Genomic DNA, 25,506 nt, shown 5'->3' with positions numbered 1-25,506 from the left:
TACCTCCCTGTCTGCACTCCAGCCGTGCTTGCCAGTACCTCCCTGTCTGCACTCCAGCCGTGCTTGCCAGTAACCACCTGTCTGCATACCAGCCATGCTTGCCAGTAACCACCTGTCTGCATACCAGCCGTGCTTGCCAGTACCCACCTGTCTGGATACCAGCCGTGCTTGCCAGTACCCACCTGTCTGCATACCAGCCGTGCTTGCCAGTACCCACCTGTCTGCATACCAGCCGTGCCTGCCAATACCCACCTATCTGCATGTCAGCCTAACCTGCCTGTTCCTGCATTCCCCAGTGTGGGTCAACAGCTGTGTCCGGGGTCTGACCTGGAGTAGCACCTGGTCCCTCTGCTCGGTTCCTCACTGGTGCACGGAGTCGACTGAGCCGCCGTGCGACCTTGGTCGGATCGGGTTGATACTTAGTTATGCCCCTCCAGGCACTCTTCGGTTCATGGTACAGTGGGATCACTAATCACGCACACGCCAGTCAGTCCGGGCGTGTGCATAACAGACTGAATTCATTTTTTACATACAGATAATTATAGGCCGTGTGTATTTAGTCCTGTCTATTACCTGGTGATGTGAGGGGCTGGGGAACCTCCATCATGACGTCCTTGTACAGATCTTTGTGTCTTTCTAAATACTCCCACTCCTCCATGGAGAAATAGACGGCGACATCCTGACACCTTATAGGAACCTGACACATACAATGATACCGTCACCCCCCCGATCCCTTCATAGCGTTACTGTATAATGTCCCAGCATTCCCAGCAGTGTCACCTCTCCAGTCAGCAGCTCAATCATCTTGTAGGTGAGTTCTAGGATCTTCTGGTCATTGATGTCCTCATGTATCAGGGGGTGAGGTGGAGGCCCTGTGATTGGGCTCAGGGGTATTCCCCATTCCTCAGACACAGGGTCCTGACAGCGCCCACTAGAGGTCTTCTTCACTACTGTGTAATCCTGGTTATGGAGAGACACTTTATCTATCTAGTAGACAACTTCATCCAGCACCATGACAACCAGCACAGCAGAGTCCTGCAGCCACTGAGGCCCCTGATCATGTGACCCCTGACTCCTCCCCTCCTGTGACCTCATCACAGGTCCTGTGTGCACAGAACAGTCATATGTGTGGTGGCGGCTCTGCAGGTGGAGGTATGTGGAGATTCCCCATTACTGGGCATTAACCCCTTCAGCACGGAGACTCTTTTGGGGTCTCTGTGTGGTGTGAACAGTGAGGTAACAGCTGTGGACAGAATGCGGCTTAGCTGGTTCCCGTCCACATTAGATCCATTCAGACGACTGCAGGATGAAGGACAGAAGCCCAGAGAAGTCCTCACACAACGCCATTATTCATCTCCTAGCTCCAGCACAGTAATGTAGATACTGGTGATTATCTCTCCATTACGAGTATCGGGGGAGTTCTAGACCGCGCCCCATATGTCTTGTGTCTGTTATACGGCCAATATACATTCGGGCATTGCCTGCCATACACTAGTGCTGTAGCCATGTTTTCTACTGGCATTACTGCGATTGTCCGGCCGCATCTTGTTATCGGTAGTGATGAGGGAACGTGCTCGGATAAGGGGTTAACAGAGCGCACTCGAGCATAACTGAGTATCATCGGAGTGCTCGTATACTGTGTTCGAGTCCCTGTGTCTGCATGATTTGCGGCTGTTAAACAGCTTCAACACGTGAGGATTCCCCAATAAACAGGGAATCCCTGCATGTGTTGAGGCTGTCTAACATCTGCAAATCATGCAGACACAGGGACTCGAACATGATATACGAGCACGCCAAAGATACTCAGTTATACTTGAGCGTGCTCGGTTAACCCCTTATCCAAAGATCATTAGCTGATCACTAGTTATTGGATAATTACTCAAAGTCAGTATAGTGCTATAATCAGACGTTCATGTATCTGCAACTATAATAACCTACATATGTGACACAGGAACTAGGGCAGTATAAAATATAACATTTATTGATAAAGACAATAAAATATATATATACTGTGGCAAGACGACTCGCTCAGCTCTCCAGGAGGCAGACTCAGGACACACGTTCTAAGGTTACCTTTCTGCTGGTTTATTGTCTGGCATAAACTCGTGCAGGGTTTCGCAGAAAAAATAAACAAGACCCCTCTGGGTTAAATGGAAAAACAAAACAAAGTATAGCTCCATCCATAGTTGAGCGGGTTCCGCCCGATCTCGGTAGCATAAACTGCATAGGTAACAAGCTCTGCAGCTTCCACAATACTGTCTGGAGACTTCCCTCTCCAGACCACACTTCACAGGGAAAAAAAACAGGACTGAGCTTTTACACATTGCTTAGCCACACCCTGAGGGGAGGTAGGGGGAATGGTGTCCCGCCCTCTTTGCCATTCCCATAAAACCGCACACTCTTTAACAGAGTAAATCTACCAGCATATAACATGCTGGCAGAAAAATAAAGTAGGTCTTAGTTCACACAGGAGAGCATCCTGAGTGACACATACCTCCCCTCACATATAAAACCAGTGACACTGTCACATATTCCCCCCCTCTGCCCAAAGCCGGGGGTTTGGGCACCTTCTGACACAAGGCAGGGAATCCTAGAGAGGGCATCTGCATTCCCATGTAACTTCCCGGGCCTATGCTCCACGTGAAAGTTAAACTCTTGAAGTCCTAGGAACCATCTAGTTACCCTGGCATTTTTACCCCTCTTCTCCCTCAACCATCTCAACGGGGCATGGTCTGATACTAATTTAAACTTCCGGCCTAGTAGGTAATATTTCAGTGTATCCACGGCCCATTTTATGGCTAAACACTCTTTCTCTACTATGGCGTAGTTCTTCTCGCAGGAGGACAGCTTTCGGCTTAGATAGAGAATGGGATGTTCTTCCCCATTTATCTCTTGGGAGAGTACAGCCCCTAGACCAACCTCTGAAGCGTCCCTCTGGACTACAAATTCTTTCTTGAAGACCAGGACCGGCTGCTTGCACAGTGTTAGCTTCAACTGTTGAAACGCGGTCTCCGTTTCTTCCGTCCATTTCACCATGATTGATTTGGTGCCTTTTAGAAGATTCGTTAGTGGCGCGGCAATCATAGCGAAATTCGGGATAAACCTCCGGTAGTATCCCACCATTCCCAGGAATGCTCTCACCTGCTTCTTCGAGAGTGGTTGCGGCCAGGTTTGAATTGCCTCCACTTTCTTGATTTGCGGCTTTATTTCGCCTCTCCCAACAACATAGCCCAGGTACTTGGCCTCCTCCTTTCCGATGGCACACTTTCTCGGATTTATGGTAAATCCTGCCTTCCTTAGCGCGTCCAGAACGGCCTGTAGTTTAGGTAGGTGACTAGCCCAGTCTGGGCTAAAGACCACAATGTCGTCGAGGTAGGCTGCGGCATACTTCTTATGTGGGGCTAGGATCCGATCCATAGCCCCCTGGAAAGTGGCTGGGGCCCCCTGTAGTCCGAATGGCATCTGCGTGTATTGAAAACACCCATCAGGTGTTGAGAAAGCCGTCTTCTCCTTAGCCATTTGGGACATGGGGATCTGCCAGTAGCCCTTCGTCAGGTCAAGAGTGGTGATGTACCTCGCCGGTCCAAGCCTCTCGATGAGTTTGTCGACACGGGGCATCGGGTACGCGTCACACTTGGATACCTCATTCAGTCGGCAGTAGTCATTACAAAACCTCCACTCTCCATTGGGTTTCGGCACGAGGACGATTGGGCTCAACCACCCACTCTTTGACTCCTCTATTACTCCGAGGTCTAACATCCTCTTCACCTCGGCCGAGATCACCTCCCGGCGTCCTTCTGGAATCCGATACGGCTTCAGATTCACTCGTACGTGCGGCTCTGTCAGCACATCATGCTCTACCACTTGAGTATGCCCCGGCAACTCTGAGAACAGCTCCCGATTCCGCTGTAGTAATTCTCGACACTGTTGCTTCTGGGCCGGTGATAGAGTCTCTGCAATAGTGACCTCCTCCACCTTGCCTTCTGGTGCGGCTCCCAGGCAAGGAGTTTCCACAGGTTCACGGTCCCGCCACGGCTTGAGCAAATTTACATGATATATTTGATGCGGCTTTCTTCGGCCAGGCTGGTGGACTTTATAATTAACCTCGCTGACTTTCTCCACCACCTCGTATGGACCTTGCCATTTGGCGAGGAACTTGCTCTCGACGGTAGGGATCAGCACCAAAACACGGTCCCCGGGCTGGAACTGTCTTAGTCTCGCCAACCGGTTATAGACCCTCGCCTGGGCTTCCTGCGCCTGGAGGAGATGTTCCTTCACGATGGGCATCACCTTTGACATTCTCCCCTGTAACTGGGCGACATGTTCGATGATACTCCGGTGTGGTGTGACTTCAGCCTCCCAAGTTTCCTTGGCGATGTGTAGGAGACCTCTTGGATGCCGCCCATATAGGAGCTCAAATGGAGAGAAGCCAGTGGAGGCTTGAGGAACTTCTCTGACCGAGAAAAGCAGAAATGGGAGCAGGTAGTCCCAGTCTCGCCCATCCATTTCAACAACCTTCTTGAGCATCGCCTTTAAGGTCTTGTTGAAGCGTTCTACTAGGCCAGCCATCTGTGGATGATAAACCAAGGTCCGAAGCTGAGTTATCTGAAGGACTCTGCAAAGCTCCTTCATCACCTTGCTCATGAAGGGGGTTCCTTGGTCTGTCAGAATCTCTTTTGGTAGACCTGTCCGAGCAAAAATATGGACCAGCTCTCGGGCTATACTTTTACTGGACATGTTCCTTAGGGGAACCGCTTCCGGATACCGAGTCGCATAGTCCATGACGACCAGGATATATTGGTGGCCCCGAGCTGATTTAACTAAGGGGCCCACGAGGTCCATGGCAATCCTCTCAAAGGTAACCTCTATCACAGGTAGTGGGACTAAGGGGCTACGGAAGTGGGAGGAGGGAGCGGTTATTTGGCAGGTGGGGCAGGACCTACAATAGTTTTGAACTTTTCGATAACACCCTGGCCAATAAAACCTTCTCAATATCCTCTCCTGAGTTTTCTCGACCCCTAGGTGTCCCCGCAGAACATGTGAATGGGCCATATGTAGCACCCGCCGTCTGTATGGCCCCGGCACTAACAGCTGTTCCACTATCTCACCGCCCCTCAGTTTGGCCACCCGATATAGCAACTCCCCCTGCACTGCAAAGTGGGGGAATCTGGTGTCGGCCCCCGGCTCTTGGGCAACGCCATTACATACAGTAACCTGGTAGGAACGCCCCTTTTAAGGTCAGGTCTCGAACTTGAGCAGTCCAAAAGATCTCTCTGGACATATCTAACGCAGGGAGGTCGGCCTCCTCGGTCACCATCTCACCCTCATCACCGACAAGGACGCACAGTGGGAACTCCTCCATCTGAGACTTCGTCCGGGGTTCTTCTTCAAGGACCTGGCTTTTCCCCATGCTACTTAGTCCAGTTCCCTTCCCCCACAAGTCCCAGAATAAGGAAAAATCACGGCCCAATATGACGGGATGTATCAGGTCCTTTACTACCCCGACTTCATGGGACTGGGCACCACAGTCTGTCCCCACTGTTACTGTGGCCACGGGATAGTTTTTGGCGTCACCATGGATGCACCGAACGCCCAGGGTTTTGGAAGGGATCAACTGGTGGGGAAGGGATGCTCTGATCAAGGTCACCAGACTCCCGGAGTCCAACAGCCCAAGCACTTTTACTCCATTAATGGACACTGCACACGCCTGCGGCCCCTCACCGGGTCGACAGTCCACGCTACAGGCTGGATAGACATAATAGGAGACCCGCCTGCCTAGGCTGCAGTCCATGGGCTCAGGGGATATTTGACACCTGGCGGCTACATGTCCAGGGTTGTGACACCACCAGCAAACTATATCTTTACCAACTGTTCTAACGGCACCTTCAGTGGGAGTGGGACGCCCCCCCAGTGGTGGCTCTAGACTCCTTCCGTGGTGAACCCGCCCCCCTTTCGGTATCCCAGTAGGGAGAAGTGACTGCATCCGGTTTCCCAAGAGATCTCTCGACTACCTGGTGCCTCACTACCAGGCTGATGAAGTCATCTGCGTTCTGGGGATCACCCTGGGCAACCCAGGTCTGTACTGGCTTGGGAAGGGAATGCATGAATCTGTCAATCACCACCCGCTCAACCATCTGGGCCGGAGTGGAGGACTCCGGTTGTAGCCACTTCTGAACCAGGTGCAGGAGGTCAAACATCTGCGAGCGAGGGGGTTTGTCGCTAGCATACGCCCAGTGATGAACTCGTTGGGCTCTCACCGCCATATTTACTCCCAGACGTGCTAAGATCTCTATCTTTAGTTTGGGATACTCCTTAGCATCTTGCAGCGCCAAGTCAAAATACACCTTCTGGGGTTCACCCGATAAATATGGCGCCAGAACCTCTGCCCACTGTGCTGGTGGAAGTCTCTCCCGATCAGCCACCCTCTCAAAAACAGTCAGAAATGCTTCTACATCATCCCCAGGGGTCATCTTCTGCATGGCCCGCCTTACCGCCTTCCTGACCTGAGAATCATCAGTCGGCCCTGGGGGTGGGGCGGCCGCCCTGCTCTGGATGGCGTCCGCCAAAAGCTGTATCTGCTGTTGCGCCTCCTGCTGGTGCTGCTGCTGCGACTTTTGCTGCAACTGGATTTGCTGAAGCAACAGTTTGGTCATCTCCTGGTGCTGCTGCTACATGCTCTGCTGGGCCTGTAGGTGTTGCTGCTGCATGCTCTGCTGGGCCTGGACCAGGTGCTTAACGAGCTCCTCCATGCTGCTGGACTTCTCTGGCTGGCTGGCAGCCTTCACCCAGGACATCCACCGGTCTTTGTGGCAGGTACACGTGTTCCTGGAATCCTGCACGCACTCTCACACCAACTGTGGTAAGACGATTTGCTCGGCTCTCCAGGAGGCAGACTCAGGACACACGTTCTAAGGTTACCTTTCTGCTGGTTTATTGTCTGGCATAAACTCGTGCAGGGTTTCGCAGAAAAAATAAACAAGACCCCTCTGGGTTAAACGGAAAAACAAAACAAAGTATAGCTCAGTCCATAGTTGAGCGGGTTCCGCCCGCTCTCGGTAGCATAAACTGCACAGGTAACAAGCTCTGCAGCTTCCACAATACTGTCTGGAGACTTAGCTCTCCAGACCACACTTCACAGGAAAAAAAAAACAGGACTGAGCTTTTACACATTGCTCAGCCACACCCTGAGGGGAGGTAGGGGGAATGGCGTCCCGTCCTCTTTGCCATTCCCATAAAACCGCACACCCTTTAACAGAGTAAATCTACCAGCATATAACATGCTGGCAGAAAAATAAAGTAGGTCTTAGTTCACACAGGAGAGCATCCTGAGTGACACATACCTCCCCTCACATATAAAACCAGTGACACTGTCACAATATATATATATTTATATTTATGTGTGTATGGGAAAAGTAACACAACAGAAAAATCACAAAGGGGTAGTAGCTATTACATTATGTTCATACAGAAATCAATCAATCATAAACCAGAACAAGACATAAATGTGCAACAGGGTCCCTAAATAAATTACAGGCTAAAGTGCATAGTGCTGATTGTAAAGTCTAAAGAGACAAAAACATAGTTACACGGTCATTGAAAAGGTGATATAAAGCAAATCTATGTATGGAGAAAGTAAGATAGCCAATACTGACCTAAGTGACCAGATCCAACGCGCGTTTCGCCAGAGGCTTTAACGATGATATGATGTCAGAGAATAGACAGGAGATATTTAACAAGAATTGGGCCAATCATGAATGTGCATAATAAATACCTGATGAGTCTCATGTGTTTGAGTATGGCGCCATGTTGAATAAGCCAAACGCCGCCTCCCCATGGTGAGCTGCGGCTCCAAAGAGCGCAGGGCATATGGAGAAGGCGGTGTCGGCGTGCGTGTCACCCTGGAACGCAGAAGCGGAAATGACGTGACGAGCCCAGGGGATGGGGATGACTCGGCACCCGGGCCTTAATGCATGGACTTGGGGGATGTCGCGGTAGTCGCTTCCCAGGCCTGTACCCTGGGGTCACTCTTCAAAAGGGGATAATGAAAGTTCGTGACACCACCTGTGGTTCCTGGTGAGGATCACCAGCGCTGCAGCAGTCCTCTGAGGCCGGTGTTAAGCAGCTTGGGTGGTATGGCTCCCCACAGGTGGAGCAGGGCCTCAGGGCAGCGTGGGTGCAGGGATGCAGGACAGAGGGGACCCAGCCGGGTCAGAGTAAGAACAGGGACACACACGATAGTCACTTCAGTACCTTTTACTGGTGTTAATTCAGGCACGTTCCGGAGCACTGTAGGGTGAGGGGTGCAAATCAGGACTCTCCCCAGTGAGCGGGTGTAGGGCCTCCTGTTTCTTGTCTTTGTTTAGTAAGTCTCTGACCTGCTTGGAGCTAGGCCTAACTTGGTTTCTGTCCTGCACTGGCTGATCTTGTGGTAGGGCCTTTGGTTGGAGATCACTCTCCCTGCTTGCGGGGCCTCCGTGACTTCTGGCTCTGGTATGTATCAGCTCTTGGGTGATCCTGGGACCTGAAGTCTCCCAGGGGTTCCAGTTGTCTTTACAGGGGATATAGGGCCCTGTAGACGCGGACCCGGTGTCCGGTAGATGCTTTTGGGGTGAGCTGGTACAGCTCCTCTGCCCCCTATGTTGCTCACTCCACTAGCCTTCGGCCTACTCAGGGCCCTCACTAGGCTACACACAGCAGCAGGCTAACTGCTTCTTCACCGCTCTTATGGCGTCGGCACACCTTAAGCTCACTATCCTGAGCTTACTGAGTTCACTGAGCTACACTCTAGACTCTTTCACTAGATGAACTCGACTCACTGAGTCTGACTAGGATCTGTACTTAGCTCTGTACTCTAGCAGACTGCCTGCCTAACTCCACCCTCCGTATATATATATAACCCTATCCGGGCTCCCTCTGGTGGTCTGATGTGGTAGGATGGAGGTGTGTTTATGCTCTGAGGGGCTCTTGTGGAGAAATCCGTCAATGCACCCCTCTGGGATCTGTGGCACCAATGCGTAGCAGGGAGCCACAGACGCATATAGCGTCATTAAAGTGGGCGGAGTTAATGTGCGCTCCACAGTTGGAACGCATATAGATAAAAGAAGAGAAAAGACAGTGTGGTGTGAGTGGGTGTAAGTGGAGGTGAAGAAAATGGTGAAAAATGAATGGCAAAGGAATAGATGAAAATGAAAAAAGGAATGTATAAACAGTAATACACCCCTAAAGTGATAATGTGCAATTTGTATATAGATGAGAAAATAGATCAATGGGCACAGTACATGTTCAGTCACTTGTGCAAAAAGTATACTTGTATATCTGTAATAAATATAATGCCATAAAGTGATATGCAATATGATTAAGAAGAAAAAAATAAAAAAATATATAATAATATAAAAAATATAATAATAGAGAAGTCCACAATGACAATGTGCAAACAGTGCAAAAGTGCAGGTATAATACTACTTGATGTCACAAAGTGACAAGTGCTATGATAAAGAAAGCTAAAAATAAACGATAAAAATAAAAAATAAATAATAAAAAATACAAAAAAGAAAAACAATTAATTGAAAGAGTTGAATAGATAGTTTAAAATTGTTACCACAAAGTGACACGTGCTAAAAATGAAAAAAAAATGAAAGTGCACAGCTGTGTGTATTAATGACAATAAAAATTGCACATACCCCAAATTGGTAATGAAGAAATAATAAGAGAATGAAAAAAATTATGTATATAAAAATAAATATAAATATGAAAAGTTTATGTGTGAAATCATAGCACTTGTCACTTTGTGACATCAAGTAGTATTATACCTGCACTTTTGCACTGTTTGCACATTATTTTGCACATTGTCATTGTGGACTTCTCTATTATTATATTTTTTATATTATATATTTTATATTATATATTATATTTATTACAGATATATACAGTACAGACCAAAAGTTTGGACACACCTTCTTCTCATTTAAAGATTTTTCTGTATTTTCTTGACTATGAAAATTGTACATTCACACTGAAGGCATCAAAAATATGAATTACCACATGTGGAATTATATACTTAACAAAAAAGGGTGAAACAACTGAAAATATGTCTTACATTTTAGGTTCTTCAAAGTAGCCACCTTTTGCTTTGATGACTGCTTTGCACACTCTTGGCATTGTCTTGATGTGCTTCAAGAAGTAGTCACCGGAAATGGTTTTCACTTCACAGGTGTGCCCTGTCAGGTTTAATAAGTGGGATTTCTTGCCTTATAAATGGGGTTGGGAGCATCAGTTGTGTTGTGCAGAAGTCTGGTGGATACACAGCTGATAGTCCTACTGAATAGACTGTTAGAATTTGTATTATGGCAAGAAAAAAGCAGCTAAGTAAAGAAAAACGAGTGTCCATCATTACTTTAAGAAATGAAGGTCAATCAGTGCGAAAAATTGGGAAAACTTTGAAAGTGTCCCCAAGTGCAGTTGCAAAAACCATCAAGCGCTACAAAGAAACTGGCTCACATGAGGACCGCCCCAGGAAAGGAAGAGCAAGAGTCACCTCTGCTTCTGAGAATAAGTTTATCCAAGTCACCAGCCTCAGAAATCGCAGGTTAACAGCAGCTCAGATTAGAGACCAGGTCAATGCCACACAGAGTTCTAGCAGCAGACACATCTCTTCAACAACTGTTAAGAGGAGACTTTGTGCAGCTGGCCTTCATGGTAAAATAGCTGCTAGGAAACCACTGCTAAGGACAGGCAACAAGCAGACGAGACTTGTTTGGGCTAAAGAACACAAGGAATGGACATTAGACCAGTGGAAATCTGACCTTTGGTCTGATGAGTCCAAATTTGAGATCTTTGGTTCCAACCACCGTGTCTTTGTGCGACGCAGAAAAGGTGAACGGATGGACTCTACATGCCTGGTTCCCACCGTGAAGCATGGAGGAGGAGGTGTGATGGTGTGGGGGTGCTTTGCTGGTGACACTGTTGGGGATTTATTCAAAATTGAAGGCATACTGAACCAGCATGGCTACCACAGCATCTTGCAGCGCTTGCTATTCCATCCGATTTGCATTTAGTTGGACCCTCATTTATTTTTCAACAGGACAATGACCCCAAACACCCCTCCAGGCTGTGTAAGGGCTATTTGACCAAGAAGGAGAGTGATGGGGTGCTACGCCAGATGACCTGGCCTCCACAGTCACCAGACCTGAACCCAATCGAGATGGTTTGGGGTGAGCTGGACCACAGAGTGAAGGCAAAAGGGCCAACAAGTGCTACGTATCTCTGGGAACTCCTTCAAGATTGTTGGAAGACCATTTCAGGTGACTACCTCTTGAAGCTCATCAAGAGAATGCCAAGAGTGTGCAAAGCAGTCATCAAAGCAAAAGGTGGCTACTTTGAAGAACCTAGAATATAAGACATATTTTCAGTTGTTTCACACTTTTTTGTTAAGTATATAATTCCACATGTGTTAATTCATAGTTTTGATGCCTTCAGTGTGAATGTACAATTTTCATAGTCATGAAAATACAGAAAAATCTTTAAATGAGGTGTGTCCAAACGTTTGGTCTGTTCTGTATATACACAAAAGCACATATTATGACAGAATTAGTTGTCTATGTGCATGAAAAATAAAGTGCAATGTGAAATATAATAACTGTACACATATATATAGAATATGTACCTAAAGTTACACATGCAAACATATATTAAGTGTGTACCCATGAACAATTCTTATATGCATAAAAAAAACAATAGAATAAGAGGGATACGTAGATTAATGTCTATACGGGTCCGTTTAAATGGTCTTAAATATCCAGGAAAATCACAAGACTGAAATATTATTATTTTATATAGCGCCATTGATTCCATGGTGCATGAGAAAGGGTTACACACGAAATACAGATATCACTTACAGTAAATGACCTAACAATGATAGACTGGTACAGAGGGAAGAGGACCCTGCCCTCGCGGGCTTACATTTATAGGATGGTGGGGAAGGAGACAGTAGGTTGGGGGGTTGCTGCAGCTCTGGTGGTGGTGAGGCGGCAGCGTGGTCATTGCAGGTTCTAAGCTTTCTTGAAGACATGGGTTTTCAGGTTCCGTCTGAAGGATCCGAATGTGGCAGATAATCGGACTTGTTGAGGCGCAGAATTCCAGAAGATGGGGGATATTCGGGAGAAGTCTTAGAGGCGATTGGGTGAGGAACGAATAAGTGTGGAGGAGAAAAGGAGATCTTGGGAAGACCGGAGATTACATGAGGGAATATATTGGGAGATTAGTTCAGAGATGAACAGAGGAGAAAGGTTATAGATGGCTTTGTAGGTCAGTGTTAGTAGATTGAACTGGATACGCTGGGCAATTGGGAGCCAGTGAAGGGATTTGCAAAGACAGATGAACTATAAAGCATAGGTTTTGGCTTACAAATTTTATTGTAAAATACTGACCAAATACTGAACATGTGAATGTGGCCTTAATCTTTGTATAGGGATTTTCAGTAACAGCGCGGTCATCTGCGGAGGTTCCCCTATACCTATGATTAGGCTGTGCCACTGTAATTGTACACACGGTTACTTGGTGTAACGCTGGTGGATGTGGACCCACAGGGCCACGGGCCGAGCTTACCCTGGAGGGCATAACTAGGTGTCTACCAGGTCTTCACTAGAGCCTCTGGTGGAGAGGATAGGATGGGCTGCTGGTAGACATCGGGTACTACTGAATGGTAGTCCCCAGGACCGCAGCAGCTGGTGGAAGAGTCAGAGACACGAGTGCGAGGTATAACAGGAGCAACAAACTGGACACTAGCAGAGTGAACTGCCCAGGAACCAACATTCAGCAGAGAGCGGTGGGTGGAGTGGCCTAATATAGGACCTGCCGGCATGGTGGGTGAACAAATGTAATATTATTGTCACACCGCCAAATGGTAAAGATATGAGGGAAAAACCTCGTGCACACACGGCTCCACTCCGTACACCTCGTACACACGCGGCTCCGCTCCATACATACACGGCTCTGCTCCATACACCTCGTACACACGCGGCTCCGCTCCGTACACCTCATAGACGTGCGGCTCCGCTCCATACACCTCGTACACACGCGGCTCCCTTCCGTACACCTCGTACACAGACGTCTCCGCTCCGTACACCTCGTACACAGACATCTCTGCTCCGTACACCTCGTACATAGGCGGCTCCGCTCCATACGCCTCGTACATGCGCAGCTCTGCTCCGTACACCTCGTACACACACGGCTCCGCTCCATACACACACGGCTCCGCTCCGTACACCTCGTACACACGCGGCTCCGCACACCTCGTACACACGAGGCTCCGCTCCGTACATCTCGTACACACGCGGCTCCGCTCCGTACACCTCATAGACACACGCGGTTCCGCTCCGTACACCTCGTACACACGCGGCTCTGCTCCGCACACCTCATACACGCGCGGCTCCACTCCGTACATCTCGTACACACGCTGCTCCGCCCTGTACACCTCGTACACACACGACTCCGCTCCGTACACCTCGTACACACGCAGCTCTGCTCCGTACACTTCGTACACACGCAGCTCCGCTCTGTATATTTCGTACACACGCGGCTCCGCTCCGTACATCTTATACACACACTGCTCCACCCCGTACACATGCGGCTCCGCTCCGTACACCTCGTACATGCGCGGCTCCGCTCCGTACACCTCGTACACGCGCGGCTCCGCTCCGTACACACGAGGCTCCGCTCCGTACACCTCGTACACACACGGCTCTGCTCCGTACACCTTGTACACACACGGCTCCGCTCCGTACACCTCGTACACATGCGGCTCCGCTCCGTACACCTCGTACATGCGCGGCTCCGCTCCGTACACCTCGTACACACACGGCTCCGTTCCGTACACCTCGGACACACGCGACTCCGCTCCGTACACCTCGTACATGCGGCTCCGCTCCGTACACGCGCGGCTCCGCTCCGTATATTTCGTACACACACGGCTCCGCTCCGTACATCTCGTACACACACTGCTCCGCCCCATACACCTCGCACACGCGGCTCTGCTCCGTACACCTCGTACACACGCGGCTCTGCTCCGTACACCTCGTACACACGCGGCTCTGCTCCGTACACCTCGTACACACTCGGCTCTGCTCCGTACACGTCATAGACACACGCGGTTCCGCTCCGTACACCTCGTACACACGCGGCTCCGCTCCGCACACCTCGTACACGCGCGGCTCCGCTCCGTACATCTCGTACACGCGCGGCTCCGCTCCGTACATCTCGTACACACGCTGCTCCGCCACGTACACCTCGTACACACGCGGCTCCGCTCCGTACACCTCGTACACACGCAGCTATGCTCCGTACACCTCGTACACACACGGCTCTGCTCCGTACACCTCGTACACACGCGGCTCCTCTCCGTACACACGCGTGGCTCCGTACACCTTGTACACACACGGCTCCGCTCCGTACACCTCGTACACATGCAGCTCCGCTCCGTACACCTCGTACACGTGCGGCTCCGCTCCGTACACCTCGTACACACACGGCTCTGCTCCGTACACCTCGTACACATGCGGCTCCGTTCCGTACACCTCGGACACACGCGGCTCCGCTCCGTGCACCTCGTACATGCCCGGCTCCGCTCCGTACACGCGTGGCTCCGCTCCGTATATTTCGTACACACACGGCTCTGCTCCGTACATCTCGTACACACACTGCTCCGCCCCGTACACCTCGTACACACGCGGCTCCGCTCCGTACACCTCGTACATATGCGGCTCCGCTCCGTACACCTCATACAGACGCGGCTCTGCTCCGTACACCTCGTACACACGCGGCTCTGCTCCGTACACCTCGTACACATGCGGCTCTGCTCCGTACACCTCACAGACACACGCGGTTCCGCTCCGTACACCTCGTACACGCGCGGCTCCGCTCCGCACACCTCGTACACGCGCGGCTCCGCTCCGTACATCTCGTACACACGCGGCTCCGCTCCGTACATCTCGTACACACGCTGCTCCGCCCTGTACATCTCGTACACACGGCTCCGCTCCGTACATCTCGTACACACACGGCTCCACCCCGTACACCTCGTATACATGCGGCTCTGCTCCGTACACCTCGTACACATGCGGCTCTGCTCCGTACACCTCGTACACATGCGGCTCCGCTCCGTACACCTCGTACACATGCGGCTCCGCTCCGTACACCTCGTACACATGCGGCTCCGCTCCGTACACCTCGTACACGTGCGGCTCCGCTCCGTACACCTCGTACACATGCGGCTCCGCTCCGTAAACCTCGTACACGCGCGGCTCCGCTCCGTACACCTCGTACACGCGCGGCTCCGCTCCGTACACCTCATACATACACGGCTCTGCTCCGTACACCTCGTACACATGCGGCTCCTCTCCGTACACCTCGTACACACGCGTGGCTCCGTACACCTTGTACACACACGGCTCCGCTCCGTACACCTCGTACACATGCGGCTCCGCTCCGTACACCTCGTACACGCGCGGCTCCGCTCCGTACACCTCGTACACACACGGCTCTGCTCCGTACACCTCGTACACATGCGGCTCCGTTCCATACACCTCGGACACACGCGGCTCCGCTCCGTACACCTCGTACATGCCCGGCTCCGCACTGTACACGTGCGGCTCCGCTCCGTACACCTCGTACACACACGGCTCTGCTCCGTACACCTCGTACACATGCGGCTCCGTTCCATACACCTCGGACACACGCGGCTCCGCTCCGTACACCTCGTACATGCCCGACTCCGCTCTGTACACGTGCGGCTCCGCTCTGTATATTTCGTACACACGCGGCTCCGCTCCGTACATCTTGTACACACACTGCTCCGCCCCGTACACCTCGCACACGCGGCTCCGCTCCGTACACCTCGTACACATGCGGATCCGCTCCATACACCTCATACAGACGCGGCTCTGCTCCGTACACCTCGTACACACGCGGCTCTGCTCCGTACACCTCGTACACACTCGGCTCTGCTCCGTACACGTCATAGACACACGCGGTTCCGCTCCGTACACCTCGTACACACGCGGCTCGGCTCCGCACACCTCGTACACGCGCGGCTCCGCTCCGTACATCTCGTACACACGCTGCTCCGCCCCGTACACCTCGTACACACGCGGCTCCGCTCCGTACACCTCGTACACACGCAGCTATGCTCCGTACACCTCGTACACGAGCGGCTCCGCTCCATACACACGCGGCTCCACTCCGTACACCTCATACACACACGGCTCTGCTCCGTACACCTCGCACACACGCGGCTCTGCTCCGTACACCTCGCACACACGCAGCTCTGCTCCGTACACCTCGTACACACGCGGCTCTGCTCCGTACACCTCGTACACACGCGGCTCTGCTCCGTACACCTCGTACACACGCGGCTAGGCTCCGTACACCTCGTACACACGCGGCTCTGCTCCGTACATCTCGTACACACACGGCTCTGCTCCGTACACCTCGTACACACGCGGCTCCGCTCCGTACATACGCGGCTCCGCTCAGTACACCTTGTACACACGCGGCTCCACTCAGTACACCTCGTACACACGCGGCTCCGCTCCGTACACCTCGTACACATGCGGCTCCGCTCCGTACACCTCGTACACATGCGGCTCTGCTCCGTACACCTCGTACACATGCGGCTCCGCTCCGTACACCTCGTATACGCGCGGCTCCGCTCCGTACACCTCGTACACGCGCGGCTCTGCTCCGTACACCTCGTACACGCGCGGCTCTGCTCCGTACACCTCGTACACGCGCGGCTCTGCTCCGTACACCTCGTACACACGCGGCTCTGCTCCGTACACCTCGTACACACGCGGCTCTGCTCCGTACACGTCGTACACACGCGGCTCTGCTCCGTACACGTCGTACACACGCGGCTCTGCTCCGTACACCTCGTACACAAACGGCTCTGCTCCGTACACCTCGTACACACGCGGCTCCGCTCCGTACACACGCGGCTCCGCTCAGTACACCTTGTACACACGCGGCTCCGTACACCTCGTACAAACAAGGCTCCGCTCAGTACACCTCGTACACGCAGCTCCGATCCGTACACCTCGTACATATGCGGCTCTGCTCCGTACACCTCGTACACGCGGCTCTGCTCCGTACACCTCGTACACACACGGCTCCGCTCTGTACACCTCGTACACACACGGCTACGCTCCGTACGCCTCGTACACACGCGGCTCCACTCCGTACGCCTCGTACACACACGGCTCCGCTCCGTACGCCTCGTACACGCGCGGCTCCGCTCCGTACGCCTCGTACACGCGCGGCTCCGCTCCGTACGCCTCGCACACGCGCGGCTCCGCTCCGTATACCTCGTACACGCGCGGCTCTGCTCCGTACACCTTGTACACACGCGGCTCCGCTCTGTACACCTCGTACACAAGCGGCTCCGCTCCGTACACCTCGTACACACGCGGCTCCGCTCCGTACACCTCGTACACACGCGGCTCCGCTCCGTACACCTCGTACACGCGCGGCTCCGCTCCGTACACCTCGTACACGCGCGGCTCCGCTCCGTACACCTCGTACACACGCGGCTCCGCTCCGTACACCTCGTACACGCGCGGCTCCGCTCCGTACACCTCGTACACATGCGGCTCCGCTCCGTACACCTCATACAGACGCGGCTCCGCTCCGTACACCTCGTACACACGCGGCTCCGCTCCGTACACCTCGTACACACGCGGCTCTGCTCCGTACACCTCGTACACATGCGGCTCCGCTCCGTACACCTCATACAGACGCGGCTCCGCTCCGTACACCTCGCACACACGCGGCTCTGCTCCGTACACCTCGCACACACGCGGCTCTGCTCCGTACACCTCGTACACGCGCGGCTCTGCTCCGTACACCTTGTACACGCGCGGCTCTGCTCCGTACACCTTGTACACACGCGGCTCTGCTCCGTACACCTCGTACACACACGCCTCTGCTCCGTACACCTCGTACACATGCGGCTCCGTTCCGTACACCTCGGACACACGCGGCTCCGCTCCATACACCTCGTACATGCCCGGCTCCGCTCCGTATATTTCGTACACACGCGGCTCCACTCCGTACATCTCGTACACACACTGCTCCGCTCCGTACACCTCGTACACACGCGGCTCCGCTCCGTACACCTCATACAGACGCGGCTCCGCTCCGTACACCTCGCACACACGCGGCTCTGCTCCGTACACCTCGCACACACGCGGCTCTGCTCCGTACACCTCGTACACGCGCGGCTCTGCTCCGTACACCTTGTACACGCGCGGCTCTGCTCCGTACACCTTGTACACACGCGGCTCTGCTCCGTACACCTCGTACACACACGCCTCTGCTCCGTACACCTCGTACACATGCGGCTCCGTTCCGTACACCTCGGACACACGCGGCTCCGCTCCATACACCTCGTACATGCCCGGCTCCGCTCCGTATATTTCGTACACACGCGGCTCCACTCCGTACATCTCGTACACACACTGCTCCGCTCCGTACACCTCGTACACACGCGGCTCCGCTCCGTACACCTCGTACACATGCGGCTCCGCTCCGTACACCTCATACAGACGCGGCTCTGCTCCGTACACTTCGTACACACGCGGCTCCGCTCCGTACACCTCGTACACGCGCGGCTCCGCTTCGTACACACGCGGCTCCACTCAGTACACCTCGTACACACGCGGCTCCGCTCAGTACACCTCGTACACACGCAGTTCCGCTACGTACACCTCGTACACACGCGGCTCTGCTCCGTACACCTCGTACACACGTGGTTCTGCTCCGTACACCTCGTACACACGCGGCTCCGCTCCGTACACCTCGTACACGCGGCTCCGCTCCGTACACCTCGTACAAACACGGCTCCGCTCCGTACACCTCGTACACGCTGCTCCGATCCGTACACCTCGTACACACGCGGCTTTGCTCCGTACACCTCGTACACGCGGTTCTGCTCCGTACACCTCGTACACACGCGGCTCCGCTCCGTACACCTCGTACACACGCGGCTCTGCTCCGTACACCCCGTACACACGCGGCTCTGCTCCGTACACCTCGTACACACGCGGCTCTGCTCCGTACACCTCGTACACACGCGGTTCCGCTCCGTATACACGCGGCTCCACTCAGTACACCTCGTACACACGCGGCTCCGCTCCGTACACCTCGTACACATGCGGCTCCGCTCCGTAGCCCCGGCTCCGCTCCGTACACCTCGTACATATGCGGTTCTGCTCCGTACACCTCGAACACACACGGCTCCGCTCCGTACACCTCGTACACGCGCGACTCCGCTCCGTACACCTCGTGCACGCCCGGCTCCGCTCCATACACCTCGTACACGCCCGACTCCGCTCCGTACACCTCGTACACGCGCGGCTCCGCTCCGTACACCTCGTACACACGGCTCCGCTCCGTACACCTCGTACACACGGCTCCACTCCGTACACCTCGTACACGCGCGGCTCCGCTCCGTACACCTCGTACACACGGCTCCGCTCCGTACACCTCGTACACACGGCTCCGCTCCGTACACCTCGTACACGCGCGGCTCCGCTCCGTACACACGCGGCTCCACTCAGTACACCTCGTACACACGCGGCTCCGCTCCGTACACCTCGTACACGCGCGGCTCCGCTCCGTACACCTCGTACACGCGCGGCTCCGCTCCGTACACCTCGTACACGCGCGGCTCTGCTCCGTAGACCTTGTACACACGCGGCTCTGCTCCGTACACCTCGTACACACACGCCTCTGCTCCGTACACCTCGTACACATGCGGCTCCGTTCCGTACACCTCGGACACACGTGGCTCCGCTCCATACACCTCGTACATGCCCGGCTCCGCTCCGTACACGCGAGGCTCCGCTCCGTATATTTCGTACACACGCGGCTCCACTCCGTACATCGCGTACACTCACTGCTCCGCCCCGTACACCTCGTACACACGCGGCTCCGCACCGTACACCTCGTACACATGCGGCTCCGCTCCGTACACCTCATACAGACGCGGCTCTGCTCCGTACACCTCGTACACACACGCCTCTGCTCCGTACACCTCGTACACATGCGGCTCCGCTCCGTACACCTCGTACACGCGCGGCTCCGCTCCGTACACCTCGTACACACACGGCTCTGCTCCGTACACCTCGTACACATGCGGCTCCGTTCCATACACCTCGGACACACGCGGCTCCGCTCCGTACACCTCGTACATGCCCGGCTCCGCACTGTACACGTGCGGCTCCGCTCCGTACACCTCGTACACACACGGCTCTGCTCCGTACACCTCGTACACATGCGGCTCCGTTCCATACACCTCGGACACACGCGGCTCCGCTCCGTACACCTCGTACATGCCCGACTCCGCTCTGTACACGTGCGGCTCCGCTCTGTATATTTCGTACACACGCGGCTCCGCTCCGTACATCTTGTACACACACTGCTCCGCCCCGTACACCTCGCACACGCGGCTCCGCTCCGTACACCTCGTACACATGCGGATCCGCTCCATACACCTCATACAGACGCGGCTCTGCTCCGTACACCTCGTACACACGCGGCTCTGCTCCGTACACCTCGTACACACTCGGCTCTGCTCCGTACACGTCATAGACACACGCGGTTCCGCTCCGTACACCTCGTACACACGCGGCTCGGCTCCGCACACCTCGTACACGCGCGGCTCCGCTCCGTACATCTCGTACACACGCTGCTCCGCCCCGTACACCTCGTACACACGCGGCTCCGCTCCGTACACCTCGTACACACGCAGCTATGCTCCGTACACCTCGTACACGAGCGGCTCCGCTCCATACACACGCGGCTCCACTCCGTACACCTCATACACACACGGCTCTGCTCCATACACCTCGTACACACGCGGCTCCGCTCCGTATACGCGCGGCTCCACTCAGTACACCTCGTACACACGCGGCTCCGCTCCGTACACCTCGTACACATGCGGCTCCGCTCCGTACACCTCGTACACATGCGGCTCCGCTCCGTACACCTCGTACACACGGCTCCGCTCCGTACACCTCGTACACATGCGGCTCCGCTCCGTACACCTCGTACACGCGCGGCTCCGTACACCTCGTACACATGCGGCTCCGCTCCGTACACCTCATACAGACGCGGCTCCGCTCCGTACACCTCGCACACACGCGGCTCTGCTCCGTACACCTCGCACACACGCAGCTCTGCTCCGTACACCTCGTACACACGCGGCTCTGCTCCGTACACCTCGTACACACGCGGCTCTGCTCCGTACACCTCGTACACACGCGGCTAGGCTCCGTACACCTCGTACACACGCGGCTCTGCTCCGTACATCTCGTACACACACGGCTCTGCTCCGTACACCTCGTACACACGCGGCTCCGCTCCGTACATACGCGGCTCCGCTCAGTACACCTTGTACACACGCGGCTCCACTCAGTACACCTCGTACACACGCGGCTCCGCTCCGTACACCTCGTACACATGCGGCTCCGCTCCGTACACCTCGTACACATGCGGCTCTGCTCCGTACACCTCGTACACATGCGGCTCCGCTCCGTACACCTCGTATACGCGCGGCTCCGCTCCGTACACCTCGTACACGCGCGGCTCTGCTCCGTACACCTCGTACACGCGCGGCTCTGCTCCGTACACCTCGTACACGCGCGGCTCTGCTCCGTACACCTCGTACACACGCGGCTCTGCTCCGTACACCTCGTACACACGCGGCTCTGCTCCGTACACGTCGTACACACGCGGCTCTGCTCCGTACACGTCGTACACACGCGGCTCTGCTCCGTACACCTCGTACACAAACGGCTCTGCTCCGTACACCTCGTACACACGCGGCTCCGCTCCGTACACACGCGGCTCCGCTCAGTACACCTTGTACACACGCGGCTCCGTACACCTCGTACAAACAAGGCTCCGCTCAGTACACCTCGTACACGCAGCTCCGATCCGTACACCTCGTACATATGCGGCTCTGCTCCGTACACCTCGTACACGCGGCTCTGCTCCGTACACCTCGTACACACACGGCTCCGCTCTGTACACCTCGTACACACACGGCTACGCTCCGTACGCCTCGTACACACGCGGCTCCACTCCGTACGCCTCGTACACACACGGCTCCGCTCCGTACGCCTCGTACACGCGCGGCTCCGCTCCGTACGCCTCGTACACGCGCGGCTCCGCTCCGTACGCCTCGCACACGCGCGGCTCCGCTCCGTATACCTCGTACACGCGCGGCTCTGCTCCGTACACCTTGTACACACGCGGCTCCGCTCTGTACACCTCGTACACAAGCGGCTCCGCTCCGTACACCTCGTACACACGCGGCTCCGCTCCGTACACCTCGTACACGCGCGGCTCCGCTCCGTACACCTCGTACACGCGCGGCTCCGCTCCGTACACCTCGTACACGCGCGGCTCCGCTCCGTACACCTCGTACACGCGCGGCTCCGCTCCGTACACCTCGTACACACGCGGCTCCGCTCCGTACACCTCGTACACGCGCGGCTCCGCTCCGTACACCTCGTACACATGCGGCTCCGCTCCGTACACCTCATACAGACGCGGCTCCGCTCCGTACACCTCGTACACACGCGGCTCCGCTCCGTACACCTCGTACACACGCGGCTCCGCTCCGTACACCTCGTACACATGCGGCTCCGCTCCGTACACCTCATACAGACGCGGCTCCGCTCCGTACACCTCGCACACACGCGGCTCTGCTCCGTACACCTCGCACACACGCGGCTCTGCTCCGTACACCTCGTACACGCGCGGCTCTGCTCCGTACACCTTGTACACGCGCGGCTCTGCTCCGTACACCTCGTACACACGCGGCTCTGCTCCGTACACCTCGTACACACACGCCTCTGCTCCGTACACCTCGTACACATGCGGCTCCGTTCCGTACACCTCGGACACACGCGGCTCCGCTCCATACACCTCGTACATGCCCGGCTCCGCTCCGTATATTTCGTACACACGCGGCTCCACTCCGTACATCTCGTACACACACTGCTCCGCTCCGTACACCTCGTACACACGCGGCTCCGCTCCGTACACCTCGTACACATGCGGCTCCGCTCCGTACACCTCATACAGACGCGGCTCTGCTCCGTACACTTCGTACACACGCGGCTCCGCTCCGTACACCTCGTACACGCGCGGCTCCGCTTCGTACACACGCGGCTCCACTCAGTACACCTCGTACACACGCGGCTCCGCTCAGTACACCTCGTACACACGCAGCTCCGCTACGTACACCTCGTACACACGCGGCTCTGCTCCGTACACCTCGTACACACGTGGTTCTGCTCCGTACACCTCGTACACACGCGGCTCCGCTCCGTACACCTCGTACACGCGGCTCCGCTCCGTACACCTCGTACACGCTGCTCCGATCCGTACACCTCGTACACACGCGGCTTTGCTCCGTACACCTCGTACACGCGGTTCTGCTCCGTACACCTCGTACACACGCGGCTCCGCTCCGTACACCTCGTACACACGCGGCTCTGCTCCGTACACCCCGTACACACGCGGCTCTGCTCCGTACACCTCGTACACACGCGGCTCTGCTCCGTACACCTCGTACACACGCGGTTCCGCTCCGTATACACGCGGCTCCACTCAGTACACCTCGTACACACGCGGCTCCGCTCCGTACACCTCGTACACATGCGGCTCCGCTCCGTAGCCCCGGCTCCGCTCCGTACACCTCGTACATATGCGGTTCTGCTCCGTACACCTCGAACACACACGGCTCCGCTCCGTACACCTCGTACACGCGCGACTCCGCTCCGTACACCTCGTGCACGCCCGGCTCCGCTCCATACACCTCGTACACGCCCGACTCCGCTCCGTACACCTCGTACACGCGCGGCTCCGCTCCGTACACCTCGTACACACGGCTCCGCTCCGTACACCTCGTACACACGGCTCCACTCCGTACACCTCGTACACGCGCGGCTCCGCTCCGTACACCTCGTACACACGGCTCCGCTCCGTACACCTCGTACACACGGCTCCGCTCCGTACACCTCGTACACGCGCGGCTCCGCTCCGTACACACGCGGCTCCACTCAGTACACCTCGTACACACGCGGCTCCGCTCCGTACACCTCGTACACGCGCGGCTCCGCTCCGTACACCTCGTACACGCGCGGCTCCGCTCCGTACACCTCGTACACGCGCGGCTCCGCTCCGTACACCTCGTACACGCGCGGCTCTGCTCCGTAGACCTTGTACACACGCGGCTCTGCTCCGTACACCTCGTACACACACGCCTCTGCTCCGTACACCTCGTACACATGCGGCTCCGTTCCGTACACCTCGGACACACGTGGCTCCGCTCCATACACCTCGTACATGCCCGGCTCCGCTCCGTACACGCGAGGCTCCGCTCCGTATATTTCGTACACACGCGGCTCCACTCCGTACATCGCGTACACTCACTGCTCCGCCCCGTACACCTCGTACACACGCGGCTCCGCACCGTACACCTCGTACACATGCGGCTCCGCTCCGTACACCTCATACAGACGCGGCTCCGCTCCGTACACCTCGTACACGCGCGGCTCCGCTCCGTACACCTCGTACACGCGCGGCTCTGCTCCGTAGACCTTGTACACACGCGGCTCTGCTCCGTACACCTCGTACACACACGCCTCTGCTCCGTACACCTCGTACACATGCGGCTCCGTTCCGTACACCTCGGACACACGTGGCTCCGCTCCATACACCTCGTACATGCCCGGCTCCGCTCCGTACACGCGAGGCTCCGCTCCGTATATTTCGTACACACGCGGCTCCACTCCGTACATCGCGTACACTCACTGCTCCGCCCCGTACACCTCGTACACACGCGGCTCCGCACCGTACACCTCGTACACATGCGGCTCCGCTCCGTACACCTCATACAGACGCGGCTCTGCTCCGTACACCTCGCACACACGCGGCTCCGCTCCGTACACCTCGTACACGCGCGGCTCTGCTTCGTACACACGCGGCTCCACTCAGTACAACTCGTACACACGCAGCTCTGCTCCGTACACCTCGTACACACGCAGCTCTGCTCCGTACACCTCGTACACACGCGGCTCTGCTCCGTACACCTCGTACACACGCGGCTCCGCTCCGTACACCTCGTACACGCGGCTCCGCTCCGTACACCTCGTACAAACACGGCTCCGCTCCGTACACCTCGTACACGCTGCTCCGATCCGTACACCTCGTACATACGCGGCTCTGCTCCGTACACCTCGTACACGCGGTTCTGCTCCGTACACCTCGTACACACGCGGCTCCGCTCCGTACACCTCGTACACACGCGGCTCTGCTCCGTACACCTCGTACACACGCGGTTCCGCTCCGTATACACGCGGCTCCACTCAGTACATCTCGTACACACGCGGCTCCGCTCCGTACACCTCGTACACATGCGGCTCCGCTCCGTAGCCCCGGCTC

At 55.6% G+C, this 25,506-nt stretch overlaps 1 protein-coding gene across 1 annotated transcript in view; it reads left to right on the top strand.

Moving 5' to 3' along the window:
- Positions 1 to 1,060: 1,060 nt before the first annotated feature.
- LOC141221135 (uncharacterized) overlaps positions 1,061 to 25,506 on the top strand; it is a 50,008-nt gene continuing 25,562 nt past the window's right edge. Inside the window, exon 1 of the mRNA XM_073666484.1 lies at positions 1,061 to 1,152. The gene's annotated coding sequence lies outside the window, so the exon portion shown is untranslated. The remainder of the gene's footprint in view (positions 1,153 to 25,506) is intronic.

This window comes from Phyllobates terribilis, unplaced genomic scaffold (genome assembly GCF_046119375.1).
Source record: "Phyllobates terribilis strain yellow unplaced genomic scaffold, ASM4611937v1 Scaffold_321__1_contigs__length_2177432, whole genome shotgun sequence".
In the NCBI taxonomy this organism is placed as follows: Eukaryota; Metazoa; Chordata; class Amphibia; order Anura; family Dendrobatidae; genus Phyllobates; species Phyllobates terribilis.
The sequence above is the reverse complement of the archived record's forward strand: the minus strand, read 5'-3'. Positions and strand labels throughout refer to the sequence as shown.